We start from the raw sequence: 15,478 nt of genomic DNA, 5'->3' as shown, positions 1-15,478 counted from the left end.
GGGGGAAAAAAGGAAGAGAAAACAGATGAGGGACAAATCGATTCTGGTAACGAGGCAGAGCGAGCGGTGGGCATGACAAAGGAAGACAGAGATGAAGAAAGAGCCTGAAAGAGAGAAAGTGAAATGGATAAAGAAAAGAAAGAGGGGGTGAAAGAATGAGGATGTTACTTACGGAGAAGGAGAGAAAGACACACCTTGTCAAAAAGATTGAGAGCAGAGGAGAAAATGAACAGGGAGACAGAAACAGAGAGATGAATGCAGAGATTGAATGAAGATAGAGAGAGTGTGGATGCCTTATTTTCCTCCATCTCAATTTGCACAAAACTTTCATTACCACCAATTTGGGCTGGGAGCCGTAGGCTGGACCATTAGACGAGCCCAGCATCAATCAGCCTAATCTCCCTCCCAGGCCGCTAAATTACAGCGCCCAGTTGCTTATTAAAATTTGTCGCCCGTCTCCCAACACCCGGCACTGCTGGAGATTAGACAGGGGCCCCCAGACAAATCTGTTCCAGAGAAGAGGAAGACGAGGAGGAGGGGGAAGGAGGTAAGGAAGGAAGTACAGGGACAGTAGGAGGGGAAAAAAAAGAGAAATGTGCTTGCTGAGACGGAGCGGATCAGAGCGGGGGACGATCATCTGGTTTGATTTATACACTCCTGTAGATTTGCCATGCGCTCACACTCACACTCACACTCACACACACACACACACACACACACACACACACACACACACACACACACACACTCTCTCCCTCCCTCACTGCACTTCAGCCTCTCTTCACACAGTCATACATCCCAATACATCCCATATTCACCCGCCGCCACATGCCCACATCCCCCCAAATGCAGTTTTCCATTCCTGTCAACACCCCCAACACACACACACGCATGCGCACGCACACACACACACCCCACACACACTGTGGAGAATGCAGGGTTTGCGACGCCTCCCATTGCACACTCAATCAAACCGGGGGCCAGATAAGACGCATGATGAATGGCGTAATTGAAGGCGGCAGCAGGGTAATGCTGCATCGCTCTGGGTTTGGTTGGGAGAGAAGAAGAGTGGCGAGTGGGTGATCAGCCTATGGGATTTATTGTTATTGCCCATCTTATTAAAAAATACTAAGACTGTCTGCTTCGCCTACTGCAGCGCGCATCCAGCGCAGAGCATACAGGGCCCTGCACCTTTGTGAGGATGAGCACACAGCACGGGTGCACATCACTCAGTTCAAAGTCTGCTCACGTCACAGAAATCCGGCTCAGGTAAGCATGTAGGTTGCAGAAATCTGAATGCAGGAATACTGTACATGAAGAAACTTCATGAATTCACACCCAGGAGATTTCTCTCCCCCTCTTCTGGGTGTAACTTTGCTCACTTTAAGCATCAAAGGCAATTTAGAGACACAGGGAGAAAAAGAGTACTAAGGAGTGACGGAGACGTGTGTTTACCTGTAGGTCAGTGGATAAAGAAGGGAAAAGAAGCGATTCTACTTCAGATTTTTGCGCACTCAACAAATCAAGCTCTTCTTTGATATATCAAAAGCTGCCAAAGGTCCTTGACATGAGCGAGCCCGATAGTGTACTTAATGGCCACACAGTGGCCGCTCGCTCCCTGACAGCACGCCTCCGCTGTCCTTCTGCTGAGAGAGCATGTGCAGAGGGATTTCTCCTCTGACTGTCCACGCCATCTGATGACCCTGATTTACCACGGTTTACTGTTTGTTGGGGCCTAATCTGCCTTAATGGATCCTGACTTGTGGCACATGAAGAGATGATTTCAATTAGCAGGGCTCAGGATGTTGTTGTTGTAGACACTCTCGCACACTTTAAACACGCAGGTCTCGGGGAACCAATTATTATCAGATTAAGGTGGGAAATCAATGTTGATTGTGTTTAAGCTCCACTTTTGACAAAAATGTTGAACTTTAAAATGGCAAAGATTAGCCTTTAAGGTGTTACAGTGGATAAAACTAACCAACAAACAGTGTCTACACATGTAGTACGATACTGAGGGAACATTAGTGTAATTGGGCACAGTGAGTAGCCAGCTGATGTTTTCATTTTATATTTTGTGTCCTGCATGTACCATGCTGCAAAACAGAAACATGACAGAGATTGATTTTGTCCATTATATATTATTACAAACTGAGTGAACAAAACAACGTCTGTAGACATTATGCTGAGTTTCTGTGAAATTATGATGGGCATGATTTTTACTATTTTTTGACATGGACGATAAAACTGTTAATCACAGCTACAGGTGTACCATATGGACAACATCTTCCATCACTGTATATATATCACATGAGAGTCCAACATTGATTTGCTATATAACCTGCCCCCGGTAGAAACCTAATTGCTAAATCTCTACCTCAAGATACATCTCTAATGTCACACAGTATTTACGATCTAAAAGATCCAGTGTGTAGGATGTAGTGTCAACTACTGAAGAGGTTGCAGAACTTAAACTTCTCTCGTGTCCCAAGCATGTAGGAGAACTACGGTGGCCAATGCAAAAATGCAAAAAACACAAATATACGAATCACAAATGGTCCTATCTAGAGTTAGTGTTTGATTTGTTAGTTCTGGGCTGTTGTAGAACAATATGATGGACTGAATATGATGGGGACCCAAATGTTAAAGAGTCATTCTATAGTAATGAAGACATAATGATTCCTGTTTTCAGGTGATAATAAACTTAGGAAAACATAGTTTTGAGTATTTTGTACCATGCCAATAGATGCCCCTAAATCCTATAAACCAGACCTTTAACACCTAAACCTCCCTGCCACCCTACTACTACTACTGTTGGCTTTTGAGACAAATAAGATAAAGCCTTGACAAAATAGGTCATAGTTTTTATAATACCATATTAAAATATTGTTTTGGCTAACTTGTACTGCAACTAATTAATAGGAGGGAAAACCAAGGTACTAGTCTTTTCAAATTGAAAGCCTTTCCCTGCTCAGCTGACAAAGAGCAGAAACCCTTTTCTACCACACACTTACAAACAGATCAACTGAGAACAAATACAGCTCATGTGAGCATGCACACACGTCACATACTGTACATTATGACTGCAAGATGCAATGAAACACCACACAAATCCTAGAATTAAGTCACTGCACAGACATATAGCAGCTGCTGCAGAAAAGCAAAAAACGGGAAAAGTGCAGCAACTGCGAGCCCTGTGGTTGTACAAAGCGTGTCCACTGTCAACACATACTGACACAGTAACGAGCACAGGGAAAACCACACATGTGCACATGGAGCCAAATGTGGTCTCAGACAAAGCCCATTGAGCTGCTATAAATATAAGAGAAACATGCTTTGTTTGAAAGTTTAATTAGCACAGCACCTAGAGTATTCAAAGATAGAAGGGCTGGCAGTTGCGAGGAGACGTGAGCCAAAGCGCTCCGGACCGTCTGTGCTATTTTAAAGAGGACTTTGATGTGTTGTTGTTGATTCAGTTGGCTTTGTTTTGATGTATAAAACTGAATTACGTTTACTGCTGTTGTGCAGTGTGTGTATATGATTTATGAAATGAGCTCAGTCCAGGATCTACTGCTGTATATAGAGAGTGTGTCTACCTCTGTTGGTCGCCAGCAGCCGCTTTGTGTTGCTGTTCAGGCTGATTGAGTGGTGTGCTGTTCGGCCAACTGGGCTTCCGGCTGGTGGGCTGCCTGCATCGATTGCTCGGACAAGCCCCTCTTCTGGAACACAGAAGAGATGAAGAGAGGGAAATAGAGAGGAAAGAGAGAAAGGTAAGAGATGAGAGGGAGGAACAGAGGGGAGAGAAAGCAGAAAAAGAGGAACATTAGCTTAAATGAAAGTTTATTAGCTGTATCAGTCAGTGGGGTGGGGGATTTGCCCCAGGCCCTCCATCCTTCCTCTCTATCTATTCCCCCACCCCTTCTTTCTGCTTGTGTGTGTGTGTTTGTAAGGGGAGGGGTTTGAGGGGGGGCAGGCATGACGGGAAAACATTAGGTTGTTGGCGAGTCGCCTGTACACCAGCCAGTAATTGGCTTGGGTAATGGTCATGTCCAGACAAATGGTGTAGGCCCTAACCGTGTTACGAGCAACCAACTGCTCCGCCTGTATTCACAGCATAAAAGCCAGCACTGCTCGGATACCGAATGGCTGCAGCACGTGTGTGTGTGTGTGCTTGTGTACAAGACTCACAGAACAAGTGATTTACTGAGACACAACATTTTTTTTTTCCACCTCACAACCGATGTCTTCTGCATGGCCTGTACGCGTGATTCATGATTTGCTTGCGTCCTATGTGGGAGACTGCACTGTGATAAGGAGGAAAAAGATGGCAGCACAAGCCCCGCTCACCTCGAGGGACAAACCGACATCTGCCGGTGTCCTCCAAACAAGTGACAGATAGGAGATGGGGAGGGAGGGAGAAAGAAAGAAAGAATGGAAGGGGGAGAAGGGGGCGATGACAAGAGAGAGGGAGTAAGAGGATAAGTTCCATTTTTCATCCGTCCCTCCCTCTGCTCTGCATCGCTTCCCCTTCTGTCTGACGGCAAGCTGAGCCACTAATGTCCATTGTGTCTGGATGGGCTGCAAGTTGTGTGTGTGTGTGTGTGTGTGTGTGTGTGTGTGTGTGTGTGCGTGCGTGCATGTGTGCATGTGTGTAGTTGTCTGTCCTTCTGTTTATGATAAGAGTGGGAATGAACCGTATATGCTCCTACAGTAGCTATGCAAGCTAAATAACATGCATACATGGATAAAGCTGAGTGTGCATATGTGTGTGTATGTCTGTGTATTCGTGTGTGTGTGTGGTGGCAGCCCCTCAGCCATCCAGCTATCATCTCCCGCCAGACAGGCCCCACCAAGCCATCCCAGCTGGATAATGAGATCCATTATGATTTACGTGCCAAGAGGACAGCCAGACAGAACAAAGACATGTACACTCACACACACAGACACACACACACAGATCGGTGTACATGTCAGTGTGTCTAAGTGTGAGTCTCTTACTGTATGTGTTGATGTGTGCTGCCACTGCTTCACATTTCACTTTTTTCTATCAGTTTTTTTTTTCTATGCGTGTGTGTGAGTGTGTATATGTGTGTGGGTGTGTGAGCTACGTTAGTTGCCTGTAGGGCATCCTGCAGTGGGTCTCTTTCTGTTTGCAACTCTAGAACTCAGACCATTTCTCCCTCGCTCACTCACACACTCTTTCTATCCACCTCTGCTTCTCACCTGAAAAGAAGCAAGAAAAGTCCCATGTGCAACTAGCGCTCTCTCTCTCTCACCCCCCCCCCCCCCCCCACACACACACACACACACACACACACAGACACACACACACACACACACACACAGCCCCAGGGCCTTGAGGGCAGAAAGTGAAAGGTGAAGATTACAACTATGTGCTGTATCAAGAAATGGAGACCACACAACCTCACCCGGATTGATCAGTACCTCTGCAGCACACTGGAGCTAGCCAGGGATTTGTTCCAAGGTATTTTTGTGCATGTGTGTGTCTTTGTGTATGCGTGCGTGCATGCAAGTGCTGGGATTTGTTAGTGGAGAGCTGAAGTAGCTGTCAAACACATTTTGGAAGAGGAGCAGGGTATTGCTTAATTTCACTTTTTGGGAATGGGGGTGGGGACGGAGTGTCAGCTGAGAAAAAGAAAAATCATATCTGCTTCTGCAGATTTGAAGCACATCATTTGAATTATTCCAAGGAAAGAAACAGAAGAATCACAACTGTTTCATATCAAACACACTCAGAGAAAAGTAAATTGGACATGTAGGGATGCAACTAACAATTAGTTCTCTAAGAATCGATTATAGGTCACAAAACTTCTTACAAAATTGCATGGCACAATTTCCAGTTTAAGGTGAGGTCTGCAAAAGTTTGGTTTTGTCTAACTAACAGTCCAAAGATTAAAGAGCCAGTTCATTATTATATAAAACAGAGAAAACCATAAAATCCTCTCACAGATGAGGCTGGAACCAAAGAATAGTGGTTTATAACGGATTATTATGGGTGTCTTTTTCTCTGCAACAATGCTTTCAGCACACAAACCGACGGTTAAGAAAGCCAAGGAACATTGTGAAATGGACACACGCACAAGCAAAATACAAATAAACATACAGTGTGCATTCATAAAATTGCAAAATCTCTCATAGTTTCTATTTCCTTCTCTCTATAAAACTCTCTATCTCACACAAACACACACACACACACACACAGAGTAGAGCAGCCCTGCCCACTCTCTCTGAGTCCAGGGCACAGAAAACAATGACGGGATTCTCTGCTGTTCCTGCTTTATGAGGTATTCAAGTGACGCCAGCTCAATTAGAGGCCTAAATGCCAAGATCCAGACTGGGGAGAGATGGAGAGATGAACAGAGATGAAGAGAGATTGAAAGAGAAACAGAGAGCGAGAGGGACAATGAGGACACTGGGCAGAGGCAGGGAGGAGGAGAGAGGAGAGCAGAAGACAAGTGGGCCATAGTAAAGAGATGGGGATGCTGGACTTTACAAAAATCCTCTAAGGGGAACTAGGTAACGATAAAAAGAACAGGTGAAGATAAAGATAATGATACAAGAACAGTAGATTCAGGAGAAAATAGCGACAAACAAGCAGAGACATAGAGACTGATGCCAGCCAGAGACACAACCAGGACTCTCATGACCTCCTTGATCTCCCTGCTATCACTCTGCCTTTGTATACACACATATACACACGTACACAAAACACATAAACACACACACAATCCTCTGTGGTATGTATTTCCATCATCAAATGTGATCAGCCCTACTGTCCACCAGCCAAAATTCACTCAACCGTGATAACCCCGGTGGTAAGGCACACACACGCACAAGCACACACACACACACAAGGTGAGCACACTGTCATCAGCCTAGGTAGCAGAGAAGGATCTGACATGCCCAGTTAAATTAAAAGGTCAAATAAATTAAATAAACATCAAAGTGAATGAGCCCTCCGATGAATGGAGCACTGGCTCAGAAGTTGAGCTCTGGGGGCTTATCTCGAAGAAAATGAGCAGCGCAATAAGCATGTATTATTTAATTTAAAGGATAATTCTGGTTTATTACAACTTGGGTTTCATAGTTTTGGCTGCTATTTCTAAGGGTAATAATAACGTTGTATTCACCAAGTTAATTGCCGCAATCTGGGAACGCTGCCACATTACTACAATAAAGAAGTCAGACGAGGCAAAAACATGAGCAGTCAGATGATAATAAAGCTTTAGAACAAACCGCAAGGTTAGCCAAAAGCATTCAGACAAAAACAAAACAAAAGGCAAATGGCGAAATTGCATCCAAACTGCTCCTCATAGACACCCTTGGCAATTTGGCTTCTTTACAAAAATCATGTGAATGCTTGATTCTAGCTCAGTCTGACTTTGTTGTAATAATGTTGGCATGTTCCTCCATCTTTGCTGCTAATTTGGTGAGTACTGTGTTATCATAACTGACAGTTTATCCTTTAATCTACCTGTACAGCAACAGCCAAAATACATGGGGCGTGGACATGATGAGTTGCATAGGCAGGGTAAAAAGGAGCTTTTTTAACTGCTACACAGACTCCGTTTTGTAGCTAGTGGTTTCGTGCTAGCTTACTGAGTGCCAGAGTTTGTATGCATCGGCTGTAGGGCTGGGTGATATGGCTTTAAAATGATATCACAATATTTCTAGGCTTTATCACGATACATGGTATATATTTCGATATTTTTAAATCTCCTCTAAACTACTGTAAATTACTAAAATACAAAAGTATCAAATTAACTACAGTTACAAATAAAGCAGCTACTGTCATAAAATAAAGGTACATAAACTACAGTTATAATAAAGTGTAATGTAAAACTAAAGTAGAAAGTTAAATAAAGTACTGTTATAGTGAAGTTAAAATAAGTTTTGTTATAATAAAAATAGATCAAAGCGGAGTGTAAAGGCCAGTGTCTTGTGCTGTATTCTAACGTTCAGTATTGCTTTCCAGTTTCTCTATGTTTTTTTGTTTCGGCGCCGTACATTGTGTCAACGCCCCCTTTTCCATGCAGACAGACGCAAGAATGATGTAAATGAAATAAATAAATAAATAAAATATTGCACAATATCAAATGATATTCTGGTACGATGATGTATTTATTTGAATCCTTTTTTAAGAGATTGTACTCATGTTTTATTCAGTTCTATGTAGTTTTTACCTGTTGGAGGGCTGTCTGGTGTGTGTAAAACAGTGCAGCCTTGTAAAAGATAAACAGTTCAATGCTGGTGCACATAGCTTCAGTGGTCGCAGTACGTGTCCACAGTACGTCAGAGGCCATGTAACTTCCCAACATTGGACGCTTGATGGGTGTGCCGCTATGCCCATGGGCTGTCTACTCCCAGATTTCAAATTGCACCAGCATGGCGCCTCGTTTGAAAACTTTCTCTTGTTACGAAAACAGTTCATCGACATGTTTTTCAACATTTTAAGCGAGAACGAAGTCATGAGGTTGCTGAATCTGTCATCATTTTAGATCAACATCAGTTAGTTTAAAAGTTTTTCTACTGCTTTGACAGTTTCCACCAAAGCATTTGCAGAGAAGTAGGCGGTGAATCAATTCAAATTTATGCAAGTAAAGAGCGGACCCCCCATCTCTTGAAATGCAATGCAGTGCCACCAAAATACATTTCATGGCTGCTTATATAGACAATAAATGGGAAGCATGGAAATGACGGTTCCTGTGGACAAGAACCATTAGTGTCACAGCTTCAGTTGAGGCAGATGTGTCGCTCTGCATCCGTACTGCGTGTATTTTGGCTGTTAGTCATCCCATTAAAAATAAACGTTTTTTTGATCAGAGCTTTTTTACCATAGACAGTTGGCACCAATAAGAGATTTCTTTATCAGATTGAGATTTTCTTTAAGTAAATATTCACAAATGTGGTTTTTGGCCAGTCCTTGCCATGGAAAAAATAAGTCCGATTTTTGTAATGCCTGTGTTGATTTAATGTCACAGTGATGTACTGAAACAAAGCACACTGAATGCCATTTGAAGGGGCTTTTATCAAAAGAGTCTGTTTGTAGTATGGGTGGGCCCCGCTGCAGCTGAGCCTCCTACCATGCAGATATCATCACCACTCTCTCTGCATTTACGGATAATTTTTTTTTGCGGTTGCAATAAAATTCCCATCAGTGCAGACAAAGTGTTCATCCTCTCCGTGGTTAGCCACTCTCTGAACTATTTCGACTTCTAAGTTGGTATGTGTGTAGTCTGTGTGGGAGCTGAACCCACAACCCCACTGTTGTGGCACATCCCACGCTCCAGCCCACTCTGCAATCAGCACCAGCGTCAAAACCCAAAAACACATGCCGTAACCAAAATAATTCCTTCTAATTGAGCACCAACAAAACAACATTGTGCCTCTGATCTCACTCTGACAAAAACCTTACGTCAATATTTCTCCAACAAACCAAACTGGGGTGAGCCAACCCCCCCAATTCTCTCTGCATCTCAATCCTCCTTAACAAAACAGCTCTTCACTCGCTGTGGTGCCAACCCTAATCACTTCCCTCAGCACCAGGTGGTTCTCATTGACTGGGGCCCAGCTCCTCCACTCGGCAAGACGCTTCGCCAGAGGAAATTGGCTCGTCTACACACATTTATTGCTCGTGAGCTCTATCGAACGGAGTCGTGCGGACCCTCCAACACCGGCTCTGGCCTTTGTTCAGGCGGGCCTGCTTTGCTGTAGAGAAACAGCTGCTGCAGCGTGCACTGCACCGTCCAAAGAAACAATTAGAACCACCCTTTTTCTATTACTCCCCACCATTAACCGCCATTGTGCGGAATTAGTGGCAGTCTATGGAATAAGTGGATTCTAATTCATGCCCTCTTTTCATGGGCCACGGCTGCTGCTGCTGCAGTGGCGTTCCTGCTAATGAAGAGGATGAAAGAGAAGTGTTAATCAAACTGAGCATCTCATCGGTGGTAATAAGGAGCAAGGAAGAGGCCTTGGAGTGACTCCCTTGTGCGTTCGTGCGTGTGTGCGTGCGTGCATCCGTCCGTGCATGCGTCCGTGCATGAGTGCGTGCGTGCGTGTATGTGTGTGTGTGTGGATGGGCAAGCGAGTTTGAATGTATCTGTTCCTATGCTATTCTCTTACTGAATTAACGGCCCCGTAATCTGATCGCTGGTTAAACAAAAAATAAATAAAAAAAGCAATGCAGAAAATAATGTGTGTGCCCGGGCTTGTGTTCTAATTGCTTAGCCTCAGCCCATAGGGATGCACGCCCCACTAAGGGCCGATCCCTCTCCACTAGCAGTCTTTCATCCCTCCCAGGCTCCCTCGTCTTGGACCACAGTGCTAACCAGCAGGGTCTGATTAGATTTAAATGTCAAGAGAGATAGGACAATACAGTTATCTTCCAAATTATGGCCCATTAAAGGGCCTAAGCAGTGCGCCTCCCTCCTCAACTAACTAATCACCAACCAGATTCATCATCTCACAGACTGGGGCATAATTTGGGGGGCTGTGGTTTCCCTCGCTTCTCCCTTTCTGTGCGTGTGTGTGTGTGTGTGTGTGTGTGTCACACCATGTGCAAGGGCATCCAGGAGTGTCTGTAATGTATGATCAGTGTGTGTGCATGCTGTGTGTGTGTGTTGCTCCGGAGGGAGCTGGTTCAGCGCCCCAGGCCCGTGTCCCATTAAAGAGAAAGAGAAAGAGAGAGACAGTGTGTGAATGTGTGTGTGTGTGTGAGTGAGAGAGAGAGACAGAGAGAGGAGAGGGGGTCCTCATTTAGACAGCAGGAGTGGCAGGCTCTGTTCCACCTGCAGCCACCCAACAGACAGACAGACAGACAGACAGACAGACACAGACAGAGGGACAGGGACTTGGAGGCATCCCATCTGCCTCCTCCTAATTCACCTGCTGTCCTCAGGGTGTCATAGGGAGCCACACGCCAAAATAATGGTGTCTCCATCGTCTGGTGGTCTGTTATTGTATTTTTTTTCTCTTCTCTTGCTTCATATTTTATCTTTCATTCTTCCTTCCTACAGACACATGCTTTGCAGTCTTTGTTCTCTAACTCATTCTTCCTCACTTACCTCCCCTTGTTCCTATAAGGAACCCTATCATTGATCTAGCATGCATTACAGTTTTCATCCCATCATCATAGAGGAGGTGATAGTGGTAGTGGGGTATTGGAGGTCTTATGGAGGAACAAGGAAACTGGAAATATAGGACTCATATCTCAAGGTGGTTTCCTTCATATCCTCGTCTCTCTTAGCTGCCTCGCCTTTTTCTGCATCTCCATTTCCTGCCCTGCCCACCTTTCAGTATCAATCTTCTCCACATTGGATCCTCTGCTGTTTTTTTATTCTGCCCCCTTTTCTTCCCTCTTTTACCTGATCCTTTGTCTGTTCTTTAATTTCTCCTTCTACTCCATCTTTCTTTTCGACCCCCCACCTCTCCATCATGGAGCTACTTATATTGGGCTCTGACTTCATACCTCCGCTGGCGATTTATGCACAGGAGCCTGGGCGATGTGCATTAGGGCCCTCGCCGTACGGCATTATGGATCGCACTATAAATAGCTGCTGTGCGTCCTGTAAAAGCTTTTCATTACATAGAGATATTGTTTGATCAATATAAGCCCTCCGCTAAATCTAATTACCAAAACGACCAAGGCTGAAAAATATATTAAATGTATTATCACGATGATCAGGCAAACAGAGGCAGCCACTGTTTTGGCCAATGAGGTTTCAAGAGGACTCTTACCAAAATAAATAGCCCATTTTAAGTACAAGGTACAAGAGCTAATTGGGATGTTGGAAGTATTAGAAGGAAAAAATGGAGGGTTGAATGAGGAGGAGGAGGAATGCTTGATGGATAATAGAGGAAAGAAAACAGACTATGTTTAAATATAGACTCTGGATAATGTGCATACACAGAGGCAGACACATTCTGAGGAAGTTTATACAAGTTTCACAAAGAAATTCAAGGTTAACTAAATATTCTGCAACTCAGGGTTGCACAATGAAATGAAAGTTGAAAACAAACTATTTTTACACAGAAAAATGTATAGAAGATAGACAAACGCACTAGGGCTGCCCCTTGAAAGTCAAAAAATCGAATCATGAGTCTGAGACTCTCAGTCGACTGAGGAGGAGTCAGGTTTTTTTTTCTGTGCAGTGTACCTCTGGGAATGTTTTGGTCCCCCGATTTTGCTGTGAAGTGAATGCTCTTGACTTTCATGCTACTCTTTGATACAGGGAGCGCTGAACACTTTCTGCTAAGAAGTGGTAAATTTACAGCTCGTGACAAATTAATATGATACAGTCTCTGGCTTTTGTTTGATATCTAGTGTCAGCAAAATAATGTTGTTGCATGTTAACGACCCCTCGTTAGCACTGTTAGCGTGTTCATTATATTACGTAACTGACCGCTGTCACAATTTTGGGCCCGCTGACCCTGTTCAGACTTTAAAACTTTGTATGTAAAACAGAATGAAACGTGGAGTATTCTTATTGAACAGCCAAATCCAATTCGATTGGCATAATTCCGAGTCTGGTACAGCCTTAAAACACACATTATGTTACCACTGGGCCCCAGCTGAAGCTCCATGGGAGCCACTGGATTGTGCCAGCCACACAGCAGACCTTCATATGAGGTGCAGCTGTAGGAGACTTGGGAGAAAAACTCGAAAGAAAGGGGGGAGTAAAAAGGACAGAGAGAGAGAGAGAATAGGAGGAGCCAAGGGTGTCATTTCTCTCTCTGTCAGCTCCCTGCCTCTCCCATCCTCCCTCCCCCCCATCACCCCCTGAGATGTGGATGCTTCGCGGGGACAATTACCGACTGACACTTCATCATGGGCCGCGCGACAGGCGCTGACGGCCCTCGTCCAAACAAATGATGCTGGGGTCGAGGTTGCGGGCCTGCCTCCGAGTCTGCCTGCCTGTAGCCCCGCTGCACGGCCCTGCAGTGCATTAGCAGGCCGCGCGCGCACACACAACACACACGCACACACGGACTGAAAAAAAGCTACATTAAAAGAGACTCCTCTCAACCAACCACCTCCTTCCTTTAAGAAAAACACATTTATCAGCAATGGGGGGGATGACGGGTGCTGGGGGTTTCAATAGAAGCATGGAAAGTGGGTGGGGGCGCTACAGTACTGTCAAACCCCATCCCCCTTAGGTAAAGAGAGAGCTCTTCATCTTTGTGAGGCAACTAGGACTAACACACACACACAAAAAAATACTCCCTAACCCTCCATATGTACAACTAATCAGATAATGGGGTTAAACAGCGGCTTAAAAAAGCCAACGAGGCAAAAAAGCGAGCAATCAGCACGTTGACACCAGCATGCATCAATTAACCCTGTGTCTTTGTGGAGCACAGATAACACTCTGACCCCCTCCCCACTTCACAAGCACAACGATCAACTCACTCCTTTGCCTTGAGTGCAGCTAAGTTTAGATTCATAAAGTAGGTCAATTGCTAATAGTCAAAAAAAAAGGGGGCAGCATATAGAGTTTAAGTAGAATCCATGAAAAAAAATAAAAAATATAAAAGAAGAAAAGCATGTGGAGGACCTGCTGGTAGCGGTCCCTCAGCTGAGAGTCTGAACCTGCAAATTAATAAACGCCGCCAGTGATCTCAGCCCAGGGAGGCCGATGAACAACAATTGAGACAGACATCAAACGCTTGACTAACACTGAAACAACACTTTGTAAAAAAGCTTGCCAGTCTCTGAACACACTCACTGCTGTGCATGTAGGACGGAGAGGAGGAGAGGGAGAAGAAAGAGAGACGGAGACAGCATAAACAATGAAACATTTATCAAAGCGAGGGGTACGGCATCTTCTGGGCTGCGCGGGCAGACTGCTAATGCAGGTGGCATTATTATTATTGTTGTGCTATCCTGAGCTGCCGCTGCTAGTATGCAGTAATCTATTGCGCTTCAGATTGGTGAAGACTCAAAAGCAACCTGTTCCCTATTGACACTAGACTTTGTGGATGCCCTCTGCTATCCCCAAGGAACTTGCTTTTTTTATCTTCTCTCATTGTTATGCGATTCTCTCTGCATTTATTATCACATTCTTCTCATTCATACTCCCGATGTTTTCCCTATTGGCAGCCCCCCTTGATAAATGTGTTTATGGCATCTCTCACGTCTCAAACCCAATGCACAAGCTGCTATGTAAGATAAATAAAAGGAGAGCTGAGGGGGTGGGGGGTGGGGGGTAAAAATGAAGGGCAGGAGAGAAAAAATACAAAGCGAGAGCCATACCTCATGTTAGAAAGGCCCTTGAGAACGCTTTCAATCTTTCCGTCAATATTCAGTACGCAGGCCTGTATACACCATCATTAAAAAGGGGACGCTTCCTTGTTTATTTATCATGAGGACACATGGCTGACAGCTTCCTGTAAACAAGTCGTGTGTTTATATACGTGCGTGTACGTTCACTGTAGCTTTCATAACACACACTCCAGCGTCTCTGTCCGTTATCTGTTAAAATGGATTGCTGTGGCTCAGTAATGTGGGGAACAAGTGATGGAGTTGGCCAGCGTGCTCTCTGATAATGGCTGTTAGAGCTCAACGCTGTATACAGAGATTGAGGTTGTTTAACACATGAGGAAAAATGCTTTTTTTCCCCTCTTTTTCTGCTGGAGAGAGGACTGAAAATGATCTAACGCATGAAGTGAGGAAGAAAATGAGGTGGCATTCATTTTTTCAAGATGTTTTCCATGCTTAATCACCTGCAGGATAGCAACTGTTTGAATAGTAAATGAATCATTCGCATAATGTGACCTTGTAAGGAAAAGGTTACATGTAAAGCTGAAAGCTAGTGATGAAAGAAAGGGTAGTTTTTATCTCTTTGATGCTTCAGCAACTTCACTCAGCTTGTTTAAACTGTCAGAAGATTCTCTAAAAGAAGTTGCCAACTGAACGGGTTGACTCAATTGCTTTGAAGCTTCATAAGCCATTGTAATTGACATCCACATCAGTATGTGAATGTTTTGGGTTTTTTTTGTTTAAATAAACATATATGTATTTATAACCTCAAAATCCCACCCCAAATACCCCATATTTAAGAACTAGTTATGTGTTATTCTCAGACAAGGACATTTAAACGTACTGATTGTTTTGTGAGTCGGACTTGCTTTCATCTAAAATCAGTCATCAGCTGTCCTGCGCTACTGACACTGGGACTGTTTGACAAGAAGTGATATGCTAGCAAGATATCAAAAAAGTCAAGCTTCTTGAATTTTTTCAAAATTTGCAAAGATGAACCCCAAAAAGGCAAGTCCTAGAAATGGCAAAGGAAACTGGTATATATCAAAAATCTTATCTTAGCTTAGCAAATCAAATGAAAACTGTAAATAACAGCTTAGCCACGGTCCCGCCAAATACTAGGGTTTAGCCTCGTCTTGTTTTCCAAGGCAGCAGTTTAGGACTTACAGGATGGATAACTGATCTGTCCATCCGTTC

General features: G+C 44.1%; 1 protein-coding gene across 4 annotated transcripts in view; it reads right to left on the bottom strand.

Moving 5' to 3' along the window:
* raraa (retinoic acid receptor, alpha a) overlaps window positions 1-15,478 on the bottom strand; it is a 178,484-nt gene that overhangs the window by 123,925 nt on the left and 39,081 nt on the right. For 2 of the 4 annotated variants that reach the window (XM_042507470.1, XM_042507471.1), the window contains one exon: window positions 3,597-3,719. The exons of the other annotated variants lie outside the window; for them this stretch is intronic. The gene's annotated coding sequence lies outside the window, so the exon portion shown is untranslated. The remainder of the gene's footprint in view (window positions 1-3,596; window positions 3,720-15,478) is intronic. 4 annotated transcript variants of the gene reach the window in all.

The sequence above is a fragment of the Plectropomus leopardus genome, chromosome 19 (genome assembly GCF_008729295.1).
Source record: "Plectropomus leopardus isolate mb chromosome 19, YSFRI_Pleo_2.0, whole genome shotgun sequence".
Lineage (NCBI taxonomy): Eukaryota > Metazoa > Chordata > Actinopteri > Perciformes > Serranidae > Plectropomus > Plectropomus leopardus.
This window is presented reverse-complemented; position numbering and strand designations above follow the sequence as displayed.